The following is a 23,099-nucleotide window of genomic DNA, read 5'->3' on the forward strand; positions in this document are numbered from 1 at the left end:
TGCAGGTTTAAGGCAGATGCCTCAGAGCCTGTCTTTGATGAGGGTAAGGGGGAGGCTAGACTGGTGGACTCTGGGCCCACCACTGCCACTTCTAACAGAGCAGCTCTGTTTGAGATGTTGAGTTATATGTTTAAATAAAGGGCTCCTCCATAAACTTGATAACTGTTAGTTAAGATCTCTTCCCACTCTGACATCCTAAAATGCCATCATTTTATAGCAAATGATCCTGGGGACAATACAGAGCCAAAAATATCTCCTCTTACCCTATATTTAAAAACATATCATTAGAAGAGGGTCTCATTAAGAAGGCCCTAGCAGTTGAGTAGGAAGGGGTGAGGAAGGGGACAAGTGAGCAGAGGAGGGCTCAGAAAAGGGCAGAGACTAAAGGCCTGTCCCTTTTGCAAATGAAGATTGAGTGGAACCCAAGGCCCGGGACAGAACCCTTTCAGGGAGGGCTTAGATTCACTGGCCTTATCAAGACTAAGGAGTTGGACTCTAGCCCCTGACTCTGCCACATAAAGGCAGATGCCTTCAGTTTCCTTAGACTAAAATCTCTACAAGTAACGTACTTTGTAAACTGAAAAATGACTACAGATTTGAAGACCTATTAGAGCAATCTTATTCTTAAATCTTTTATATTATTCTCTTCTCCTGCCAGGTCCCTGAAGGAGACTCATCACACTTGAGATGTATAGACCCTCTCTCTTCCTTCCTTACATTTCAGAGTTGGGCATACAAGGGGCTTATTGCTTGGAATATTCCCCTCATTCAACTTTGAAAATGACAAGTACACTTCTTACTAGGGAGTCCATGTTCCATGTTGAAGATGGAAACCTGGCCTCTCGCTTAGTGATTGGACCTCTGGGCCACACACGTGGATCCTAGAGAAGCTGGTTTGAGGCAGGGCAGAGCAGAAGAAACTCATGGGAAAATGCACTGAAGGCATGGAGATATTCCCATTATACTAAAGCCACTGCATACCCCTTCCTGGGCACTCTTGAACACTCTACCCTCCTGGAAGGGCAGAGGCCAGAGGAAGTATGATACTCAGGAAAGAGCTTACTATACTAAATGCTTGGGGTCTATGGAAGGAGGAGGACCTGAGTTCAAAACCCAGCTCTTTCACAGACTAAGTATATGAACTCTGGCAAATTCATTTACTTCACTGAGGCTCAGCTTTTCCCTCTGGAGCTATTAATAACTTAATGAGTTATAAAGATTAACAAAGATAATTTTAACTTAAAACACCTACGACAATACCTGGCACATAGTAGGCACTTGATAAATGTGACTTCCATCAACAGGGAAAGGGCAAATAGCAAAAGATGACTGAACGTGATTCACATGACAGGTAGGGAGGACTAGGGGATGAACCCCAGCAAGTATATCAGAGCCGTGAGTGGCTCAGAATGGGAATGGGCTGATTTGGAGAGTCTGTTGTGCTATTCTAAGAGCATCTGGATCCTGTACCAGCCAAAGCAAATCAAACAGGAGTGCTTATGAAGAGCTTCTTTCTAAAACAAGTACGGGCTGTGTTACTGACACATGCCACAGGGGAATTGAGAAGACTGCTGGCAGAGATGTTAAGAAAGCTGACAAGCTTTCAGTTCCAATCTTTGCTACTACCTACGTATGGGTACAGCTAACCTTGGCTCCAGAGGAGAAAACCCTCAACTGAGACACAAGAGACCTAGGTGCTGGTCTGAGCGTGACTCTGAGCAGGCGACATCATCTCTCAGGCCTCAGTTTTTTCTTTCTCCTCCAAATAATAACAATTCTTTACATGCCTACTCTATTATCACTATCCTCATTTTCTATGGCTCAGAGAAATTAAGCTAATACAGGCAGGCATCTGAATTCCAGGTCTGCTGTTAAAGCCAGTAGTCTTTCCACTCTATTGCATCATCTCTCAGTATTAACTGACGGGGTGAAACCAGGTGGACCAAGGCATTTGAGGACCTGAAAATGTTATGATTCTTAGCAGCTTGAAATTGTGGTTTCAAGAGCATTCTAAATATATACTGTAGTGCTAACCTGCTAGTTAAGAAGCCTTCTCCTATAAATGAAATCCTCAACACCAAGGGCAAAAGCTGAGTACAAGCCAACTTGAGAGCCAGAGAAGAGCAGACAATGAAATTTTAGGAAGCCTTGAAGAGGCCCTTGGAGAATACATTGCCTAACTCATTTTACAGATGGGGATATGGAGGCTGCAAAAAGAGAAACAGCTTGACTGGGAACACCCAGAAAACGGGTGACAGAGCACAAACTGGGTTCTATGTCGCATGGTCTCTCTCATACTCGCTATCTACTCAGTCTCCAACATGCCAGGCCGTTCTGATTTTCTCATTGATATTTTTTTTCCAAATGCTGAGTGACAGGCAGGTCACTGCCCCTGCAGCCGACTCCCAAACACTTCTCGTTGTAGGTAATGGCTCTTCCTTTCTGTCTCTGCTGCAGCGTTAAGCAGGACTGAATCTGAGTCTTCTCTTTCGGCCCCCTCCTCTTTTTTTCCTTTGAATGACAGACAAAGTGCCTTTGGAGGCACAGAACTGGAAGAGACATACCAGCAATTATAGAACAAATTTCTACTTCATTCCCTCTTTTTGGAGCTGAGGAAACTGAGGCCCAGAGATATTAAATGCTTTCCCAAGGTTGAGTTAGTAGAACAGGCTTAAGAGCCTGGGTCACAATACTCACCTTCTACTATAATCTGACACTGAACACAGGGTATCAGAATTTATTTCAACCACTAGTGGCTGAACACCAATCCAGGCCAGGCATTTTTTCATCATCTCCTATTAGCATCACAATAACTGTATAGGCATTATTGTTCCCATTTTGCAGAGGAGGAAACTACAGCTAGGAGAGGTTAGTCACAAAGGAAATGAATGTCACAGCAAGGATTCAAATCTTTGGCTTTAAAGCTTCCTCTCTTTCCCCAGCAGCATACAGCCTGAGGTTTTTAAGAATATACACAATGGTGGGAAAGATGGAGTTAATTAATCTTCCTAAAGACCAGTTACCCAATTAATCTTCCTAAAGACCAGTTATCCTGTAGATAACTTTGTCTATTGCCCTATGCACTTAAGTACACTAACTCTTGATATATTATGCTAACTGAGGAGATGGGGAGGGAGATGAAGGTAAGGGAGACCAGTAGAGACTCCTGATACAAAATGACAGATAACTCAAAGGAAGCAATTTCTGCTTTTGTGTTAATGTGATCTTTTGTAGGATAGTTTTGGGGCTTTTTTCTGCATCTGCCCCATTAGGTCATAAGTCCCCTTTACTCATGTCCTACTCATCTCATGATTCTGGTATCACACTTGCTGATGGACCTTGGTTTCCTGATTTATGGTTTCCCAGCTTGGGTTTTTGATCTCTTGGCCTTATTCTTAGGCTCAGATCCCTACCTCTCTGCCACAGTCAACGGCCTTAAAACTGCCCTCTAGGAGCTGTCAGTCACTCTTCTGTCAGGCTTGCTGCTCCAGTGGGACACAAACATGCCTCATGAATACAGGCAAAAATCTTCAACAAAATATTAGTAAACCAAAACCAACACCATACAAAAAGGATTATACACTATAACCAAGTGGGATTTATTCTAGGAATGAGGTTGGTTTAAAATCCAAAAATCAATAACATAGTGCCATGTTAGTAGAATAAAGGATAAAAACCACACAAACAAAATCCAACATCCACCCATAATAAAACCTCTGAGTAAACTAGAAATAGAAAAGAACTTAACTTGGCCTGACAAAAGAAGTCTACCAAAAAACCCTACAGCTAACATCACTTAATGGTGAAAGACTGAATATTTTCTCCTTAAAATTGGGAACAAGAGGGCTTCCCCGGTGGCACAGTGGTTGAGAGTCCGCCTGCCGATGCAGGGGACACGGGTTCATGCCCCAGTCCGGGAAGATCCCACATGCCGCAGAGCATGCCTGCGCGTCCTGAGCCTGTGCTCTGCAACGGGAGAGGCCACAACAGTGAGAGGCCCGCGTACCGCCAAAAAAAAAAAAAATTGGGAACAAGGTAAGCGTGTCTGCTTTCACCAATTCCGTTCAACATTGTACCAGAGGTCCTAGCCGGTACAGTCACGCAGAGCGATTTTGTGGACGTTAAGATTATGTCATTCCTCTACTCAAAACTCTCCAGTGGCTTCCTATTTCACTCAGAATAAAGCCCTGCATGATCTGAGTCCCTGTCTACCCTTGTGACTTCTTCTCCATAATCCACTCTCCCTATTGCTCACTTCATCTCTAGCTACACTGACCTCCTTTTGTTCCTAAGACACTAAGCATGCTCCTGTTTTAGGGCTTCTGAACTTGCTGAACTCTATGCATGGAATGTTATTCCCCAAGATATACACATAGCTCATACTACTTCAGCTCGTGCATATTTCTGAACAGATTTTATTTTCTCACAGAGGCCTTCTTTCATCACACAGTCCCTCCCTATTCCCTTACCTTGCTTTATTTTTATTCCTATGTATTCATCTGTTTATCCTCCACTAGAGTTTAGGATAAAAGAGAGAAAACTATTTTCTTCACTGCTACATTTCAAACACTTAAAACTGTGCCTGGCACATGGTGGACACTCAATAAATACACACTGAATGAATGGACGTCTTTAAAAAGATATTCATGTATAGGAGAATGAATAAAGGCAGGGTTGGGAGGGTGGGAACCACTGTCCCAAGAGTCTGAGAAGGACCAAGGTTTTAGGTCATGGAGGAAGAACCAGTGTAGAACAGAAAAAACTTGGTTCTCTAAAGCCAGATTCTTCTAAGTTCTAAGCTTAGGTCTTTCAGTAACTGCCTGTGTATCCCTCTCTAAGTCTCTGGAACTTATAAAATGAGAATATCACCACCTACCTCCCAAGCTGTTATGAAAACAAAATCAATTTATGTATTCAATATAGCACCTGATAATATAGTAGATACTACAAATAATTAAACATTCTGATACCTCTGTCCCTCAAGAAGAACCTAGAACTACCTTAAAAATTACCTAGCTCCACCTTATTGAAATGCATAGATGTCTATAGGGCTGTTGCCCCTAAAGTTTGACCTTCATGCCCATTTTAACTTCTCTTTCTTATCATTCTTCTTTTACCTCTCCCTTACTGTTAGCTTTCAGCTCTCACCTCTAGCTGCTGCTAATATAGCAGCTCCTCCTCCCCTTTTTATATGCCGCTCTTAATCTTATGGAGGTTTAGAAACCAGATTGCTAAGCTTGTTACAACAAAACGTAAAAACAGGAATAAATTAGTGCTGTGCAAGGTCTTAAGGATGACAATGCTTTGCTACCTTCTTGTTTTTCAGTTGGACTCTGGAAAATTGAGGATGTTAGATAAATAAGATACTATATGGGTATCAGTATATTATACAATCTTTTACATAGAATCATTCATATTTTAAAATAGTCAATAGTGGAACTTTTTCACAGGGCAGTTGTCACGAAAACAATAAAAGCCAAGCTTGATGCCCAGGCCATGTAAAGACCAGAAGCTATAGAACATTAGATTAACCAAGACAGAAAGAGAGGACAGCAAGAGTCTGGAGATTCAGAATAGGAGGGTATGTTGGCCAGCGTGGATTCCAAGAGCATCAGGTTGGAGGACAGATCCCTCTGTGCACCCTCAGGCAGGCAGATGGAAGAACAGAATGCCCCTTGTTACAGAGTATGAAGAGAGTGACCTACGTCACTGGCCAAGAGCGAGAGAAATGGTGGGAAAACTGGAATGCCCACAGCCTCTGATAAGATATGAGACTGCAGTACAAGTGCCTTTTTCACTAGCAGTTGGAGGGTGGGGGTTGGGGGAAGGCAGGGAACCTAGGGCTAGAAGAGGAATAGCCCTCCTGTTCTAACATGCTGGGGATGGACTCTTGAAACCAACTATAATATCTGTACTGGCAGTGGCCTTGGAGCCAGGCTGTGTGAGTGCATTTAAACCTGCACTCTGCAGCCCACATGCTGCAAATCATGGCTGCCAACGCTGCCTGGCTTTGTCTCTGTGCCCTGGAAAGACTGAACTTGTGGAAAGACTGAACTTCCGGTAGGGCCTGCAGAAGGAGAGGAGGAGAAGGGCCTGGGAGAAAATTTACAGTGTAAATTTCCAAGGCAAAACCTTCCCTTTTACCTTTGGGGAGTTGGGTGGCAATCCGGTCAGGGACTGAGATGCCAAGGATACTTCTAACACTTTCTTCTCACCTCTCATTTCAGTCATGCTGTTTTACAGTTCACAAAGCTTTCCAACTTGCATCTCCCATTTGATTGTCTACAATATCCTGTATGGTTGGTGCACACAAAATGGACATATGGGTGCAGTGAGGCACTCCAATTTACAAATAGGGAAATGGAGATTATCCAAGCGCAAATACTGAACGAGAAGACAAAAAACCAGGTTTTCCAACTGCAACTCAGCTCTCCAGGTCCCCATCTGTGCTGGCCCAAGTGCTTATGGAATCCCACGTGTTATAGGTGTTTTCCTCTCCTTCCAGTCATATTTAGCCTTGGCCTCCGCCTGCTTGAAGGCTCTTCCTTTCCCCCTCACTAAAAATGCCATTGCTCAGAAAGGACCCCCCCAACTCTTGCCTGCCCTGCTGGGCCCTTCAAATAACTAGACCTCCTTCCTGAATCCCTAAGGAGGTCTGTTTTCTTGAACTTTATAAGAAAAATCATGATTCCAGGGAGATTAGCATTCCAAGGAAAGCCTGCCAAGGCAGAGAGAACAATGGTATTCACAGTTAGACTGACCTGGGTTCTAATATCAGCTTTACGGATTCCCAGGTGTAAACCTGGGCAAGTTACTTCAGTTTCCTGAGTCTCAATTCCCTCATCTATAAGATGGGGTTTTGCCTAGTTTAAATGGGATCCATAACACTATTGGTTCTTAATATGTTGACTTCCCTTCCTGTTTCACCATCTGCAGTCTTCCTTCTAAGATTCCCTGGACTTCCCTCTTCACACAGCCCCACTCTAATCACTCCGTCCTCACCTCCATTGACGATTACATTCTGCAGGACTGATAAAACCACAGGATTTTCTGAAGCTGACTCTGGGCTTGGTAGGTCACAATCAAGACTGAAATCAGGAAAAGTCTCTAAGGGCTATGAAGTCACGTTAAGAGAGCTTATGGGAGAAGGGGTTTAGTTGCCAGGTCCAGAATACCCCCCAGCAGAAAGCAGCTGGCAGAAGCCAGAAGGAATTGAGCATGCTTTGCTTTATTCATGGCAAATGATCCCACCCTGTCTCATGGCAGCTCCAGGAAAGCAAGTTCAATTCTCCTCCCAGTAGAAAAGGCTGCCTATGACAGTCTCTTAGGCATGGAGTAGAAGAGTAATTATCTGTAAGTTACCTGTACTAAGGGTAAAAATAAGCTCCAAACTAGTTACCTTGTATCTTGGCCCAAGTTTGCCCAGAGTTTGCCTAGGCACTCTCACTCACCAGTACCAAGGCTGAGCTCAGCCAGCAATTTCCTCTTTTGCGTCACAGGGTCAGCACCAACTGTCTCAGGGAAGAGGGCTCACCTATAACAGAGAGAAATCAGTCAGGGTCTTGCTCAGAACAGGCATGAACTTAGGTCAATGAAGGCATGCAAAGTTCCTGCCCTTACATGTCTTGCATCCTAGCAAAAGATAGGGTAATAATACATAGTTTCAGGTTGTGCTATAAAGAAAAATAAGCAGAGTCAGGAAAGAATGACAAGGAGTGAGAATGAGGTCTATTTTAGATAAATCCGTCAAGGAAGACTTCTCCAAGAAGCAATTGCTAGACAGAGACCTGAATAAAGTAAGGGGGTGAAGACCTGCAAAGATCAGAGGGAAGAGTGTTTCAGAGAAGGGAAATAAGTGCAAAAGCCCTGAGGCAACAATAGGCAAGAGTAAGCTTGTTATGCTAAAGAACAAGAAAGTCAACATAGAATACAGTGATGGGAAGAATGAGGTTCCTCCAGGCTTCAGTAACCTGGAACCCAGCTGGGACAAACTTTCAAGCACTCTGAGATTGATTTCAGGTTTCTCTGCTCACCTCCTCCTCTGCTGGGTAAGGGACAGAGAAACTCCTATATATTTCTTGGAATGTGGGGTAAAGAGAAAACAGAGAAACTCCTATGTATTACTTGGAATGTGGGGTAGAAATGACTGGGGTAAGGAGAATAGTAGCACATGCCAGGCACCGTTGTAAACCCTTTATTTGTATTAACTCATTTAATCTTTACAAACTCTTGTAAGGTTGGTGTGTTATTACATTTCCCCATTTTACTAATGGGGAAACAGACAGAGAAGTTAAGTAAATTTGCCCCAAGTCACACAGCTAATAGATGGTAGACCTGGGACTTTAACCCTGGAAGTCCAACCTCCAGGGCTTGCCTTCTTAACCACACACTACACCACTTCTCAAAAACAGAAGAAAAAACACAGGAAACGCATTCTCTAGTCCTAGCTGACATGGCTCACAGCCCCCATTTATACCCAAGTCTGAGATCCTCTCCATTTACTTGCAGTCCAAGTTTTTTACTGAATACCAGTTGAATGACTCCCAAGTCCTTCAGCCAGGTGGTTCCAGAGGATACTGTGATCACAAAGCTATGATGATAACCACGACAACAATAGCCATTTAATAGCCACTAACATTTAATGCACACTTTGAAATAGACTAGGTACTGGGCTAAGCACCTTACATGTACTATTTTATTTCAGAGAAGGAATGACAGTTGCTCTAAGACCTGGGTAGAGGGATCTGTGGGGGGCTCCACCCCTGAACAAAGCAGCAAACACAAGGTACTAAAGGATCCCTGTAGGGCAGGGTCAAAGCACAAAGGCAGACGTACTAATGGGTGGGTGGTAAAGGAAAGGACTATCAGCACCTCCAATTAACATGTCAACAAACTGAACTCATCTTCTATTTCCCAGCCCCCATGTTTCACCAACAATTCTCCGATGTACATTTTTTTTAACATCTTTATTGGAGTATAATTGCTTTACAATGGTGTGTTAGTTTCTGCTGTATAACAAAGTGAATCAGCTATATGTATACATATATCCCCATATCCCCTCCCTCTTGCGTCTCCCTCCCACCCTCCCCATCTCACCCCTCTAGGTCATCACAAAGCACTGAGCTGATCTCCCTGTGCTATGCGGCTGCTTCCCACTAGCTATTTACATTTGGTAGTGTATATATGTCAATGCTACTCTCTCACCAAGTACATATTTAGACTTCAAAATGTTCACTCATGCTCTCCAACCCCTTCTTCCCTCATTCCCACAATTGCCAAGTCCTTGTAGGGGTTTTTTTTGTTTTTGTTTTCAGTCTCTAACAGCTCTACATCCAAATCATCTTCTTTATTCCCTACTGTGTCAACTTCCTCTTGGTTCAGGATCTCATTATCTCCTGCCTGCACTGCTGGAATAATTCTTAGAATTTATTGACATTACAAGGACAGCCTGTTACAGCAGCCTCTTCCCTGGTCTCTCTTTCACTAGTCTCCCCCGATCCTTCCTGTTCCAATCTATTGAGCCCACACTGCCAGACTAATGTTCCTAATGCCACTCCCCTGCTCAAAAAAATGTCATGGCTCCCAATCACCTCAGCCTTGCTCTCTAGACTCTCATACCATGGGTCTGATCATCTACCTTACCTCTACTGTGGGATTTCCAGCTCCCATACTTTTATCCATGTTGTTGCCTCACCTGGAACACCTGTCTTCATTTGTACATATTCAAATCCTTCTTAATCTTCAAGGCCTAGCAATTCAGTGAAGTTATCCTGAACCCTTTCTTACCTCTCTGTCATGTTCTTGAAACATCTCTGGCTGTGACTACTACCTGGCTCTGGCCTCACCATCCACTAAGACTTCAGAACACTTCCCCTGTTGTTCTTCCTTGTAAAGATTCCTACTGCTTCCAGACAAGGAAAACCTAGTCAGTTAAGATTTCTGTTCGAATTCCTACTACACACATACATTTATTTATTTATTTATTCATTCATTTATGGCTGCATTGGGTCTTTGCTGCTGCGTGGGGTTCATTCATTCATTCATGTATTTATTTATGGTTGCGTTGGGTCTTTGCTGCTACACGGGGGCTTTCTCTATTTGCAGCGAGCGGGGGATGCTCTTCGTTGTGGAGCAGATGCTCTAGGCGCATGGGCTTCAGTAGTTGTGGCGTGAAGGCTCAGTAGTTGTGGCTCACAGGCTCTAGAGCGTAGGTTCACTAGTTGTGGCGCACCGGCTTAGTTGCTCCACAACATGTGGGATCTTCCTGGACCAGGGCTCAAACCCGTGTCCCATGCACTGGCAGGCGGATTCTTAACCACTGTGCCACCAGGGTAGTCCCCTACCACTCTTATCTTACTCTAAATCTATCTCCTAGCAAGAGACCTGAGTTTTAATCTGAGCCTCAGATTCCTTAACTACAAAATGGGGATACAATTCCCATCCAGCCTACAATATAGGGATTTTGTAAGAATCAATGTGACAACAGGAGAGGAAAGGAGAAGGGTTGAGATGGGAGACCCAGCCAAATCTTTAACAGCTCTTTTTGTCAGCTGCAAAACCCCAAGTCTTCTACCCAATTAATCGAAAACAATTCCTGGGCCTTCTTAGCCATGGTCACAACTCTGGGTTAGGGGTTATAGAGGATCCAGGGATGAATGAGAACAAATCTTATCCTTAGGCTCCTGGCAAGAACTGCGGAGTAAAGTCCTAGTAGGACTGTGTCAGCTTCCTACAAAGGATGACTAAGAATATTGGGCAGACTATGGAAAACAGTATGGAGATTCCTTTAAAAACTAAAAACAGAGTTACCATATGATCCAGCAATCCCACTCCTGGGCATATTATCTGGAGAAAACTCTATTCGAAAACATACATGCACCCCAATGTTCACAACAGCACTATTTACAATACCCAAGACATGGTAGTAACCTAAATGTCCACCAACAGATGAATGGATAAAGATGTGGTGTGTACACACATACATACATACACACACACTCACACACACACACACACACACACACACAAAAACATTACTCAGCCATAAAAAAGAATGAAACAGGGCTTCCCTGGTGGTGCAGTGGTTGGGAGTCCACCTGCCAATGCAGGGGACACAGGTTCAAGCTCTGGTCCAGGAAGATCCCACATGCCACGGAGCAACTAAGCCCGTGTGCCACAACTACTTAACCTGCGCTCTAGAGCCCACGAGCCACAACTACTGAGCCGGCATGCCACAACTGCTGAAGCCCCGCAATGAGAAGCCTGTGCACCGCAATGAAGAGTGGCCCCCACTCACCGCAACTAGAGAAAGCCTACGCCCAGCAAAGGAAACCCAACGTAGCCAATAAATAAATAAATAAATAAATAAATAAAAGAATGAAACAATACCATTTGCACCAACATGGATGGACCTGGAAACTATCATACTAAATGAAATAAGTCAGAAAGAGAAAGACAAATACCATATGGTATCACTTATATGTGGAATCTAAAATATGATACAAATGAATATTTACAAAATAGAAACAGACTCAGAGACACAGAAAACAACTTATGGTTACCAAAGAGGGAGAGGGGTGGGAGAGGGATAAATTAGGAGTTTGGGATTAGCAGATACAAACTACATATAAAATAAACAACAAGGACCTACTATATAGCACAGGGACCTATATTCAATATCCTGTAATAAACCATACGGGAAAAGAATAGGAAAAAGAATGCGCGTGCGCGCACACACACACACACACACAAACACGTGCGCGCACACACACACACACACATAACTGAATCACTTTGTTGTACACCGGAAACTAACACAACATTGTAAATCAACTATACTTCAATTTTTTAAAAAATTTGAAAAAAAAGAACATTAGGCAGGACCTAACAGTTTCAAAAGTGCTATGTATTATAAAAGTGGAAAAAGAAACCAGTCTGGGGCTTCCCTGGTGGCGCAGTGGTTAAGAATCCACCTGCCAATGCAGGAGACACAGGTTTGAGCCCTGGTCCGGGAAGATACCACATGCCGTGGAGCAATTAAGCCCGTGTGCCACAACTACTGAGCCCGTGTGCCACAACTACTGAAGCCCGCGTGCCTAGAGCCCGTGCTCCACAACAAGAGAAGCCACCACAATGAGAAGCCTACGCACCGCAACAAAGAGTAGCCCCCACTCGCAGCAACTAGAGAAAGCCCGTGCGCAGCAACAAAGACCCAATGCAGCCAAAAATAAATAAGAAATTAATTTAAAAAAAAAAAAAAGAAAGAAAGAAATCAGTCTGACTAGAAGTGGCCTCAGAAGCTTCATTAGAGCAAGGGCTTAGGTCAGGCCTTGATGCAGGGTGACAGGAAGACGTGGGCTACTATGCACCAGGCACTGGGCTAGGTGTTATGCTGGTAACCCTTGTAATACCCTGTGAAGCAAGTGATGGCATGCCCATTTTATAGCCAAGGTAACTGAAGATGGGGAGGAGGCTAAGTGTGTCATTCAAGGTCAAACAGCTGGTAAGTAGCAGAGCTAAGATTTGAACCTAGGTCTGCTTTACTCCAAAGCCTAATGTGCTTGCTTACTTACTTCATGGTCTGCCTTACTCATTATGTAGCAACATGAAAAGGGACCAGATAAACTCTGAAGTTCTTTCTACCTCAAAAATCCAATGACTTGAATGGGGGTTGGGGAGAGAAGAGAGGAGCGAAGAGGGGGTTTACTGCTGCTATGTCTTTCCCATAAGACTGTGACCAGGTTTAGGGTCTTTTTAACTAAAATGCCCAAGTATCTGACACAGCCTGGCACGTAGGAGACATTAAGTATTTAGGGAACCTGTGAGTGAATAAAACACCAGCCCTATCAACCTTTGTTCTAAGGTCTAGAAGTAAGGTCCAAAATCTCAAGCTCCATGTTCTGACTCTCAGCCCCGATATCTATATCAACTACCTACTAGTCTCTCAGCTGAAGGTACCCTTTTCCCATTCTTGTTTTCAGGAGTTAGGGAAGAGATGAGAAGAGAAAAGGATAAGAAAGGAAGTTAGGTGGTTAACAGATAAAAGAGAGGTAGAAGAAAGGGGTGAAAGGAGAGAAGGTAAGGAAGGAAACAAAAAGGAAGGGGGTGCCAGGGCAGGATTAAAATGTCTGACACCTAGACTTTGAGAAAAGTTTCTTTTTCCTTCTGATTCCAGAAACAAAATTGTTTTTGATTTTTTTTAAGAGCAGTAGTAGGAATTCCTCTTTATATATTTTAAATGGAAGGAAATTGCTTGTCCAAATCCCAGACCAAATCTGTCAGCAGGAGGTAAAGTGAAATTCCTCAGGGCTCCCATCCTCAGTTCTCACCACCTTCCGCCCCAGCCTAACCCTTGCTCACCTGGTTTAGGCTGAGGCCTGCAGAGATCAGAAGACATGAAGGTTCTTCCTCTATTCCTCTGCTCCTTCTACAAAGGTTGCTCCAGGCTAATAAGCCCTGATATACATTATACAGGTATCTCTCTTTCTTACTAAATCAACAGAGAGAGCCCTGGGCTAAGAGAAAACCTAAAGGCTAGTTCCAGTTCTACCTACAATGCACTGTGTGACCTTGTCAAGTCATTTCACCTTCCTGGACCTTTTTTCCATATCTGTAAAATGAGGGTGATAGTATCTACTATTCTGGAGGATTTTTTGATGGATCAAACAAGATTGTCAAGAAACAGTTTAACTGTTTAAATCTATTTAGTTTGATATAAAGGTAAAGAAGGAATGAGGGGATGGTCTCTTTAAAAAATGAAATAAAATAAAAAGAGGGCTGTACCACCTTTCACTTGAAGAGATCTGCTCTGAGTGAAAAGACTTAGGAAGAGCTGCAGCAGAGACTGTCACTGTCTGCACCTCCATCAAAAGACAGTAAAGCACCAACTGAGACTGAAAAAGCTCAAGAGCTACATGTATGCAAATACCAACAGTTCCAAGTACAAAGAAGGTAAGAACCAGTAGAAGTCACATATTACTCAGGGAAAGTAACAAAAAGTAGTAATGACCAATTTAGTGGTGAAGAGCTCAGGCTCTAGAATCACACACCTGGGTTTGAATCCCAGCTCTGTCTCTTACTAGCTTTGTGACCTTAGGCAACGTATTTACCTTCTGTGCCTCAGTTTCCTACATTTGTTTTAAAAGGTTCCTGCTTCATAAATGTGTTATTGGGAGAAATAAATTAAATAGCATGGGAAAGCCCTTACCTCAGGGCCTGGCATAAGTGACTTGATATATATTATTTTTCCATTTAAATACCACAAAGGATGAATCAAGCAATAAAAAAGGCCTAGGAGAAAAGAAAGAAATGTACATTTGCTATTATCTTATTATGTACCATTAAGATCCAAAGCCTTAATTATTCTCATTTATTCCTAATAACCTCTTGAAATCCATAGAATTATCCCCATCTTACAGGAGGAAATTGAGCCTCAGAGAAGTAATTTGTCTAAAACCACACAGCCGGGAAAAAGAACTTATTTCAATAGGTCTGACTGCAAAACTGTGTTCTTTCTACTACATATATACCTTGCACTTTCTCATGCTCAAAAATAAGGCGTCCCCCACATACCAAAATAGGCTGCAATAATGAAGTGTTAGGGAATGGACCAACTTCTCCCATTTTGTACTCGATGAAGCAACTATTGGTTTTGTATGCCTGGGGAAAAGATGGGCAGGGGTGAAATGCAAGTGCACCATCAAGTTCCAGAGTTGCAGACTGGACTTACTAGGCCTTCCCAAGGGGCTCTCACATTTGTCGCAGTAAAAGAGGAGACAGGGCCTTTTGCCAAACTGAATACCACACCCTAAATGACAAGATGTTCTACTGTTGTAACAAACAGGCAAAAAGTCATGAGAGGTGCCAGGGCAGAACTCAAATACCTGATCAAAACACCTTATACTGGGAGGGAATACAATGCTACGTATGAACACTTTTGCAAGAGTCAGCATGTACTGTGTCCTGAGTGTGCACATTGTCCCTATTTCTGGGAAGCACTTTACTATGGCCCAGATGACTGGAAGTTCACTTTTAAGACAAGCACTCCTTCCCTTGGGCCAGACTATTATTTTGGCGCATTCCATTAAAAAATAATAATAATTTAAAAAAAAAAAAAGGGAACAGGTTCTTACAGGAGTATATGGAAACCAGGAATCTAGGGCTGGTAAGTAGGGGAAAGAAGCCAGGAAGTAAATTAAGAAAAATCTGAGAGAAGAACTGGGGCCTGGATATCAAAAGCTTTGGGTAGGGTGGGGAACCAAGCAAAAGACCTAAGACAAGAGAAAGGGAGTGCTTCAGGGGGCTAAGAAGATATTTTGATAGAAGAAATTATTTCCTACATTTGTAAAACAAATTTTTTTAAAAAATAGTACGTCCCAGGGACTTCCCTGGTGGCACAACAGTTAAGAATCCACCTGCCAATGCAGGGGACACGGGTTCGAGACCTAGTTCAGGAAGATCCCACATGCCACGGAGCAACTACGCCCATGCACCACAACTACTGAGCCTGTGCTCTAGAGCCCGCGAGCCACAACTACTGAGCCCATGTGCCACAACTACTGAAGCCCGCACACCTAGAGCCCGTGCTCCCCAACAAGAGAAGACACTGCATGAGAAGCCTGCGCACCACAACAAAGTGTAGCCCCCACTTGTTGCAACTAGAGAAAGCCCACGCACAGCAACAAAGACCCAACACAGCCAAAAATAAATAAAAATAAATTAATTAAAAAAAAATAGTACGTCCCTATAAAACCTCTGGTGTTTAGAGTAGAGCAATCTCCAGGGCATACAGGAAGACTGACTGAAAGAGGTTTTTCTTTTTATTGTTTTTTTGGCTGTGTCGCATCTTACTTGTGGCACACGGGATCTTTCATTGCAGTGCGCGGGCTCCAGAGCACGCAGGCTCTCTAGTTGAGGTATATGAGCTCAGTAGTTGCGGCACGCAGGCTTAGTTGCCCCACGGCATGTGGGATCTCAGTTCCCTGTCCAGGGACTGAACCCGTGTCCCCTGCATTGTAAGGCAGATTATTTACCACTGGACCACCAGGGAAGTCCCTGAAAGAGGTGTTTCTAAAGTGATACCTTCCTCAGGAGAGGGGAAGGAAAATAGAAGCTAGGTTCTCTAGGCCTCCGGGGTGACAACCGAGGCAGGAGTGAGCAGCCACAGGACATATTCTTAGCATAACAGCTCCAGGTTCAATCAGGCAGGGCTCACCTGCAGGCAGTCTCAGACCCATTTCTGCTAGTCAGCACTTGAAGATGCACAACTGCTCATAGACAGTAGGGAGTATAAGACTGGCCATAGAGCAAATAGTCCTTGTCCCAGGAGTCACGCTTGCCAATCTGTTTTAGTTCTGTCCAGCTTGCCCCCTAACCTCTTGGCCTCGAAACTCTAACTGCTTCCATCTTCGTGAGGCCTGCTTTTCCCAGCCTGGATCAAACACCATGGTCCTGCAGTTCTAGACTCCTTCCAGTCACAAGAATACCTGACCTTGACTCTTATGAGTGGCTCTGCCCTGGCATATGTTGCCTATGCCCTGGCATAATAAACCAACTGGCTGTGTTGCCATGGGGGTTAAAAAAATTACCTCACAACATAATAAAAATGCAGCCAAGTCACAAAATGACTCAGTAAAACCCACTTCTACTCCCCAACAAAGACAGGTGTCAGGATGCCCAGCATATCACAAAAAGAGGCCCTGGAGTGCAGCTGCCTTCTTAATGACAGGTGACATTAGCGCTCCTGAGCCCAATCCATGTCCATGTATGAGAACACTATACATGCCATAAATAGATGAAACTCAATCCAGGCAGTCTCTAGGCTGCCTGGAAGAATGTCCAGAGAATACAACAGACCTGCAAGACAACCATTCTTGCCTCTGCCTTTTCTGGGCAGCTAACAGCATTTCTCCTTCCTCAGCTGAAGCCGCCTCCAGTTTCCCCCTTCTCCTTCCCTGAAAGACCAACCCCGAAGGAATCCTCAAGGGAGGCACAAGTAATTACTGTTTTCTTTTCTCCATGCTAATGAGACAGTTGGAAGGTTCCCCTTCCCCCTCTTGAGCTGGAAGCGAGAATCTAAGGCTTTATAATCTATAACCAACACACCAAAGCTGGGGCCAGACAGTGCTCTGCAACTGAACTGGACAGAAGATGGCTTTTTGTCCCTGATGAGACCAGAGCTGGAAGAGGCCCCACCACTTTACAGAAGGAGTGGTAAGACCAGAGTGAGAGGATCTGTCCAAAGTCACAGAAGGAAGGCCGTGGCAGGGCCAGAATCAGTCTCCTTACTCCCAATCAGGGCACTTCCCACATCATCCCATCCCACATTCTGTACTAGACTTCCTCTAGTACAGAATAAATTTGGAGGTGTCCTCAGTGTACCTGGAAACTGGAACTACAAATTTCAAGTTTACATACCAGTTTTTGAATAGGTATTTAAAAAGCAATGACAATGCTCTGCAGAAGTGGACTCAGTCCCAGAACTGGGGTTCTGGGGCAGAAAGCCAGGATCTGAGAGACAATGCCAATTTTACCCCAAAATTTAAATCACAAGTAGATGGTCAGGCAAAAAAACAATCTGTTAATTTTAGTTGGGATTCAGCTCGGTTACGTGAAGACTGTAGATACCAAGGGTGGGGTCAGAACTAGCCTTAAGAATGAATTTCAGGTCTGGCAGATAAAAGACCACTTTAGTATAGAACACTGGGACCTCATATTTCACAGATGAAGAAATCGAATCTAGCACTATTTTTTTTTTCATACATGTTGTTTAGAAGGCACCCAGTCTCAGGTGTTTTTGTTCTAGCAGCCCAAACGGACTAAGACACATGGCTTTATCCTAAATGTCAGAGGACTGTCTGCTAAGGAGACTGACCAGTGATTACCTTACTTAATTTTCTGGCCAGCTGTCCATGTCATTGCTTCTTATCTCAGGGTAATCACAGAGTTTTGTCCAGAAAACTAATTTTGGGGGGAACTTCTCTCTTTCACTTGGTGGGGAGTAGTTGTCCTCATTTTTATTGGGGTTACCCCATTTATCTGTTTTTATCTCATCTTTCAGGAATTCCTCATTGTTTCATCTATTGGGAGTATTTCTCCTAGTCTTCCAACTATGTCACAGATCTCTAGCAGACGATCACTCATGCCAAAAACCGAATCTGGAAACTGGATTAAGACAATTTCGTAGTTTAAATAACAACACCAAAAGGGAGACATGTCTTTAAAAAGAATTTAACAACCGACAGATATTTGCAAAATCTCAGTTCAGTACTCTATACAATGGTTATCCTTCAAAACATACAAACTGGGATCTGCCATAACTTGTGCTGTGATATCCCCAAGTGACATCTCCCCTTGTTGCAGGAAAGACAGTGGGGCACGAGAGGATGCTCTCGTCCCAGGTCTTAGGCGAGTCCCTGGGATGGCCGCCAAGTGTGGGTTCTTGAACAGGAAAGAATTCAAGAGCGAGCCAAACTAAAATGAAAGATGGTTTACTCAGGGAGAAACAGATTCCACAGACAAGAGTGTGGGCCATCTCAGAAGGTGAGAAAGGCCTCGAATCTGGCACTATTGGGGGCATCACAGGGAAAAAGACCCAGGGTGAAGCAGCAGACTGAAGGATGCTATGGCTCAGAGCTAGCCATGACCTGCCTGCCTAGCCATGGTCAGAGAAAAAGGAAGACAGAGCCTCTGGGAAAAGGAGCCAGCATATGCAAAGGCTGTGCTGAGAAGAAAATGGTTCAAGTTTTTAAACTGGACTAATTTGTAGAATCTAACACAATTTTTAAATCTTTTTTATTTTTTTAACCTGAAGACAGAATGTCAGCCTCTAAAATCTCTTCCCTTCCCTCTCACTTCTATCCTAGCTCTATCACTTCAGGTTGGAGTCAGCAACTCAAATCCAGTCCTCAAACAATTCTGACTCCAGGCAGGAAATATTTAAAATAGTCTTCACCCTAATTCCCATCTTCTACCCATACGGCCTGGATGTCAACCCTTCCTCCCTGTTCTCCTGTACTACAGAGTTGATTGTGGGGTTCCTTGTGGTATTCCAGGATATTGCCACTGCTGACCACCAGGCTTCAACTTCTAGAGGGCACAAAATCATGTACTGTATTCTACAAATGGCCCCAGGTCCATGTGAGAACACCTGCCTCAGGTCACCTGCCTAACACCTCAAGCCCTCCTAAGACTAAAGCCCAGCTCTGAATCCAAGACTAAGCCTTCCCACCAGTGTCCATTCCTCAAAGACTTCCTGCCAGCCTAGACTTATTCTTGAGTTTGCCACTCTCCCCATCCTTCTGCAGGGAAGGCAGCATGGTATAGTAGAAATACCACGCATACAGATCTGGGTTTGGGCCCTGGATCTGGCCACCTAAACTGGGTATCCTTAAGCATTATGATTTACCTGCTCCCCTATATCCTCTTAAGAGCTTTGATTACTGTCTGATTTTTCCACCACTCTCCCCTATGGGAAGAGGGAATATTTAGGTATTTCCCTGTATCCTCAATGAGTCAGTCTCTGTCTACTGAATGATCCTCTAAAACTAAGTTCCCACATCTGTAAAATGATATCTGTGATGATATCACCTGTCTCAGAGTTATGAGATAAAGGAACACAAAAAATGTAAATTGCCTGGATCAGTGCCTGGCCTTTATTCTTATACTCTATCAAGGATATCAGGGCCAAATGTTTACCTGTACTGAACTAGACTGTCCATCCTAGAGACACCATGCCTGCTGAACCCTAGGGTCAGCTGGACCTGACCTCCAGTGTCTGTTCCACTCCAGTAATTAGACTGAGTGCCAGTTCCTAGAACCTTGCCAGTAAAAACAGCTAGAGATATGACTATTCTCCTCACAGTCAAAGGCAGTGAATTTGAAGCAAATGACGTACATATATACACAAATACTCTAGATTGAAAGGAGGGGGGAACACAGGATAAAAGAAAAAAAAGGGAAGAGGCTGTGCTCTGAAGTTGAGGTCTTAAAGAAGAAAGCCCAGATCCTAAGAGGTAGCTAAAGTCATATGAAGGGCCAGGAACATGCAACAAATTGGCTGAGGTCACACAGTAAACTAAAGGAAGAAATGAGTTTGGAACCCACCACTGCGGTCTCCCATCTAGTGATTTTTCCTATCCTCCAGGGTAGATGCACAACATTCTAGGAAAAAGGGAGTGAGTCATAAGGGATTCAGTGTAGTGGCAGGGAGAGACGCATAAGGGATATCAAGTGGTACTTTCATAGTTTCCTGCTTTGAAAGGTGACTGAGAAAGAAATCAATCCAGCCTTTTAGTTTTGCAGGGGGCGAATATGCTCTGGAAGTTAAAGGGCAGAAATAAACTCAATCTGGCCAGAACAAGTGCCAGCAGTTAGGGAAGGGGAAGGGCACAGGATGTCCTCAAACTATCATGAGCCCTTCTCCCACAACACCAGTGGCTCTGGGAGATCAAAACCCTCTGCCCACCCATCCCCAACTTCACAACTCAAACTGTAAATTATGTTCCAGGTTTTCTAGGATATCTGTCCTTTCCAACAGCGGGCCCTCAGATTTATAAAATGGGGGGGTGAAGTATAGAGAAGTAGCAGAAGAAGAGTTCTGTGCCATGAGGAAAAATCTGATTCTTTTCTTTGTTCTATTCACAATATTCACCTGAACTTCTGGGAAAGTGATTTGCCCAAGGTCACACAGCTAATAAGGGCAAATCAGGACTTGCCTGCATCCTGTGTCCTTTGTGATATGGTGACTTTCAGCAAATTTGACCTTTACAAAGTTTTGAAAGGTAGGTAGGGCAGGTGTTCTCTGTTAAATCATGCTGTCCCTTCTTCTGAAAAGTCTCATTTGACGCCTCCAATTCATTTCCGGCTTAGTCCTGACATTTACCTCCTCTTCCAGAACTTTCATAATTACCTTCTAACTCAGAGGTCAGCAAACTTTTTCTGTATAGGGCCAGCAGTCTCTGTAGTATTCAACTTTGCCAAGGTAATATGAAAGCAGTCATAGAGGAACAAATGAGTGTGGCTGTATTCCAGTACAACTTTACAAAAAGAGGCAGCAGACTGATTCAGCCCACAGGCCAGTTTGCCTGACATCTGTTCTAACTAATCTCCTGTCTCCAATCACCCTGTCCCTCAATCCACCACACACACTCATATCACGATCCTACACCCTCAATGGATCCCCTTTGCCTACAGGATAGTTTAAACTCTACGTCATCCTCTATCATGTCCTTCCCTGCACACTGTACTCCATCACAGCAGGCTGTCACCTGGCAACTTCTTACCTTCCACCATGCTCCTCCCTAACACCTGCAATGCCCTTCTCCATTCCTCTGCCAATATTACCTATTTCAGGGACAAGCTCAAATGCCAACACCTGTGAGAAGTCTTTTCTGGCTCTGCCTTACATAATTAGTCACTATATGGCTATCCCTCACCCACTACTGTCTCCCTACTCCCCCCACAATTCTAAGCTTCTCAGGGGCATGGAGTGTGTCTTATTCAACTCTGTATCCCTTGCAGTACCTAACATAACACCCAGTGTCCACTGACTGAACAGGCTTCTGGGCTAAGAGAAAGTCATTCGAACATGGGAATCTTTGGTTCTAACAGAAACATGAGATGACTCACAGCATCAACAGAGCCTTCAGGCTGCTTCAGGGGCTGCCTGCCTCCCTCCCTCCCCATCATGTTCCCTGTCTGGCCAGGTAACTAGTTAAGGTAGGGGCCAAGACCAGGCATTTCATTAGGTGGCTTCTAGCCTATGCTGATACATGTGAAGAGAAGAGGGATCCTATTTTCAGAGCTTCTGGTCCCTGACCTCAAACTGTATCCTTAATACTAGCCATAAACTGATCCCAGATACAGATTTAGCCCTAGATCGGCAGACAGCCTTCTAACAAGTGCAGATCCCCCAAAAACAGGAGATTTCACCCCGGGAAAGGCTCAGGGCATTCAATCCAACCTCAACTGAAGTGAGAACTCAAAGGTATGTGGTAAAAATCATCAGAAGCATCTCCTCTGGATACAAAGGGACCTCTACTGAGATTAAGGGGTCCTGAACAAGCCTGTAGCCTACAAGTAAGACTATCCTAGCTTGAGCAAGCTGTGAGGTCAAAGACTAAATTGCTAATGGGGAAAAACAAAACAAACATACAAAAGAATTTTTCTCCTAAGCCCAGAACAGAACAACATTCCATCTGGGTAAGTAAGCTTGTCACAGGCATGGGGTACTTAGCATATCTGCCATTCCAGGATTACAGCTGTCAAGTTTTAATTAGGGTAATTAGAGTTAAAAATGTAATTTCATTTCAGGGATACTCTGAACAGATTCCATTAATTTCTTTTTTAAAGGAAAGGAGGGGAAGGCAAGCAGAGGATTTTGCCATCAGAGAAGCAAAGCCCTGTGCCTGAGCCAACGAACTTTCAAACCACTGCCAAGAACCCCCAGCATCTCTGCAGGCTTGGCCCAGAGTGCAGAGGGCTGCTGCTCTTCAGCTTTCCTCCCTAGTTTCCTCCCTGAAACTAAGTTTCAGTCAGCATCTGCTAATAAATCCACCTTCTTCTCCCTACCTGCTCCTGTGTTACTGCCATTCAGTGACTACTATTACAGCCTTAGGGCTGTAATAGTGAGGGGCAAGGGCTGTCAATCTGATTGGCTACATGTTAGGAACTACTCTAATGTCCACCCCTTTATCAACTGTTCCTGGACACATCTTTATGCTTTCCTTTGTGCTAGTTCCCTGGTCTGGAGTGCCCTCCTTGCCTTGCCTGCCTCTACTCTTATTACTCTTCCTTCAAAGTCAGATCAAAGTTATCTCCCCCAGAAAAACCCACTTCCATGCCTCTGTGATCCCAGAGAATCCTGCGTATGCCTCTATTAAGGCCATACAGAATACTATGGTCTGTTTCCCTGTTTGACTCTGATGTTAGATTGTGAGGTCTTTCAGGGCAGGGACTGGGTCTTTATCAAGGAATCCTTAGCTAGCACTAGCGCAAGCCCTGACACATAGGAGATACTCAACAAATATTTGTTGAATGACCAGCTGTAGGGGGAATTTGGTCTGAGCACACTGGTAGCTGAGCACATTAAGCCCTCGGGT

General features: G+C 44.0%; 1 protein-coding gene across 5 annotated transcripts in view; it reads right to left on the reverse strand.

The window, feature by feature from the left end:
• RALY (RALY heterogeneous nuclear ribonucleoprotein) overlaps window positions 1–23,099 on the reverse strand; it is a 79,616-nt gene that overhangs the window by 35,987 nt on the left and 20,530 nt on the right. For 3 of the 5 annotated variants that reach the window (XM_029219864.1, XM_029219869.1, XM_029219866.1), the window contains exon 2: window positions 7,452–7,534. The gene's annotated coding sequence lies outside the window, so the exon portion shown is untranslated. Of the gene's footprint in view, window positions 1–7,399; window positions 7,535–23,099 lie in introns of all 5 variants that reach the window. The other 2 variants (XM_029219865.1, XM_029219867.1) reach the window with 1 other exon arrangement.

This window comes from Monodon monoceros, unplaced genomic scaffold (assembly GCF_005190385.1).
Source record: "Monodon monoceros isolate NGI ecotype Baffin Bay Population unplaced genomic scaffold, NGI_Narwhal_1 Super_Scaffold_13, whole genome shotgun sequence".
In the NCBI taxonomy this organism is placed as follows: Eukaryota; Metazoa; Chordata; class Mammalia; order Artiodactyla; family Monodontidae; genus Monodon; species Monodon monoceros.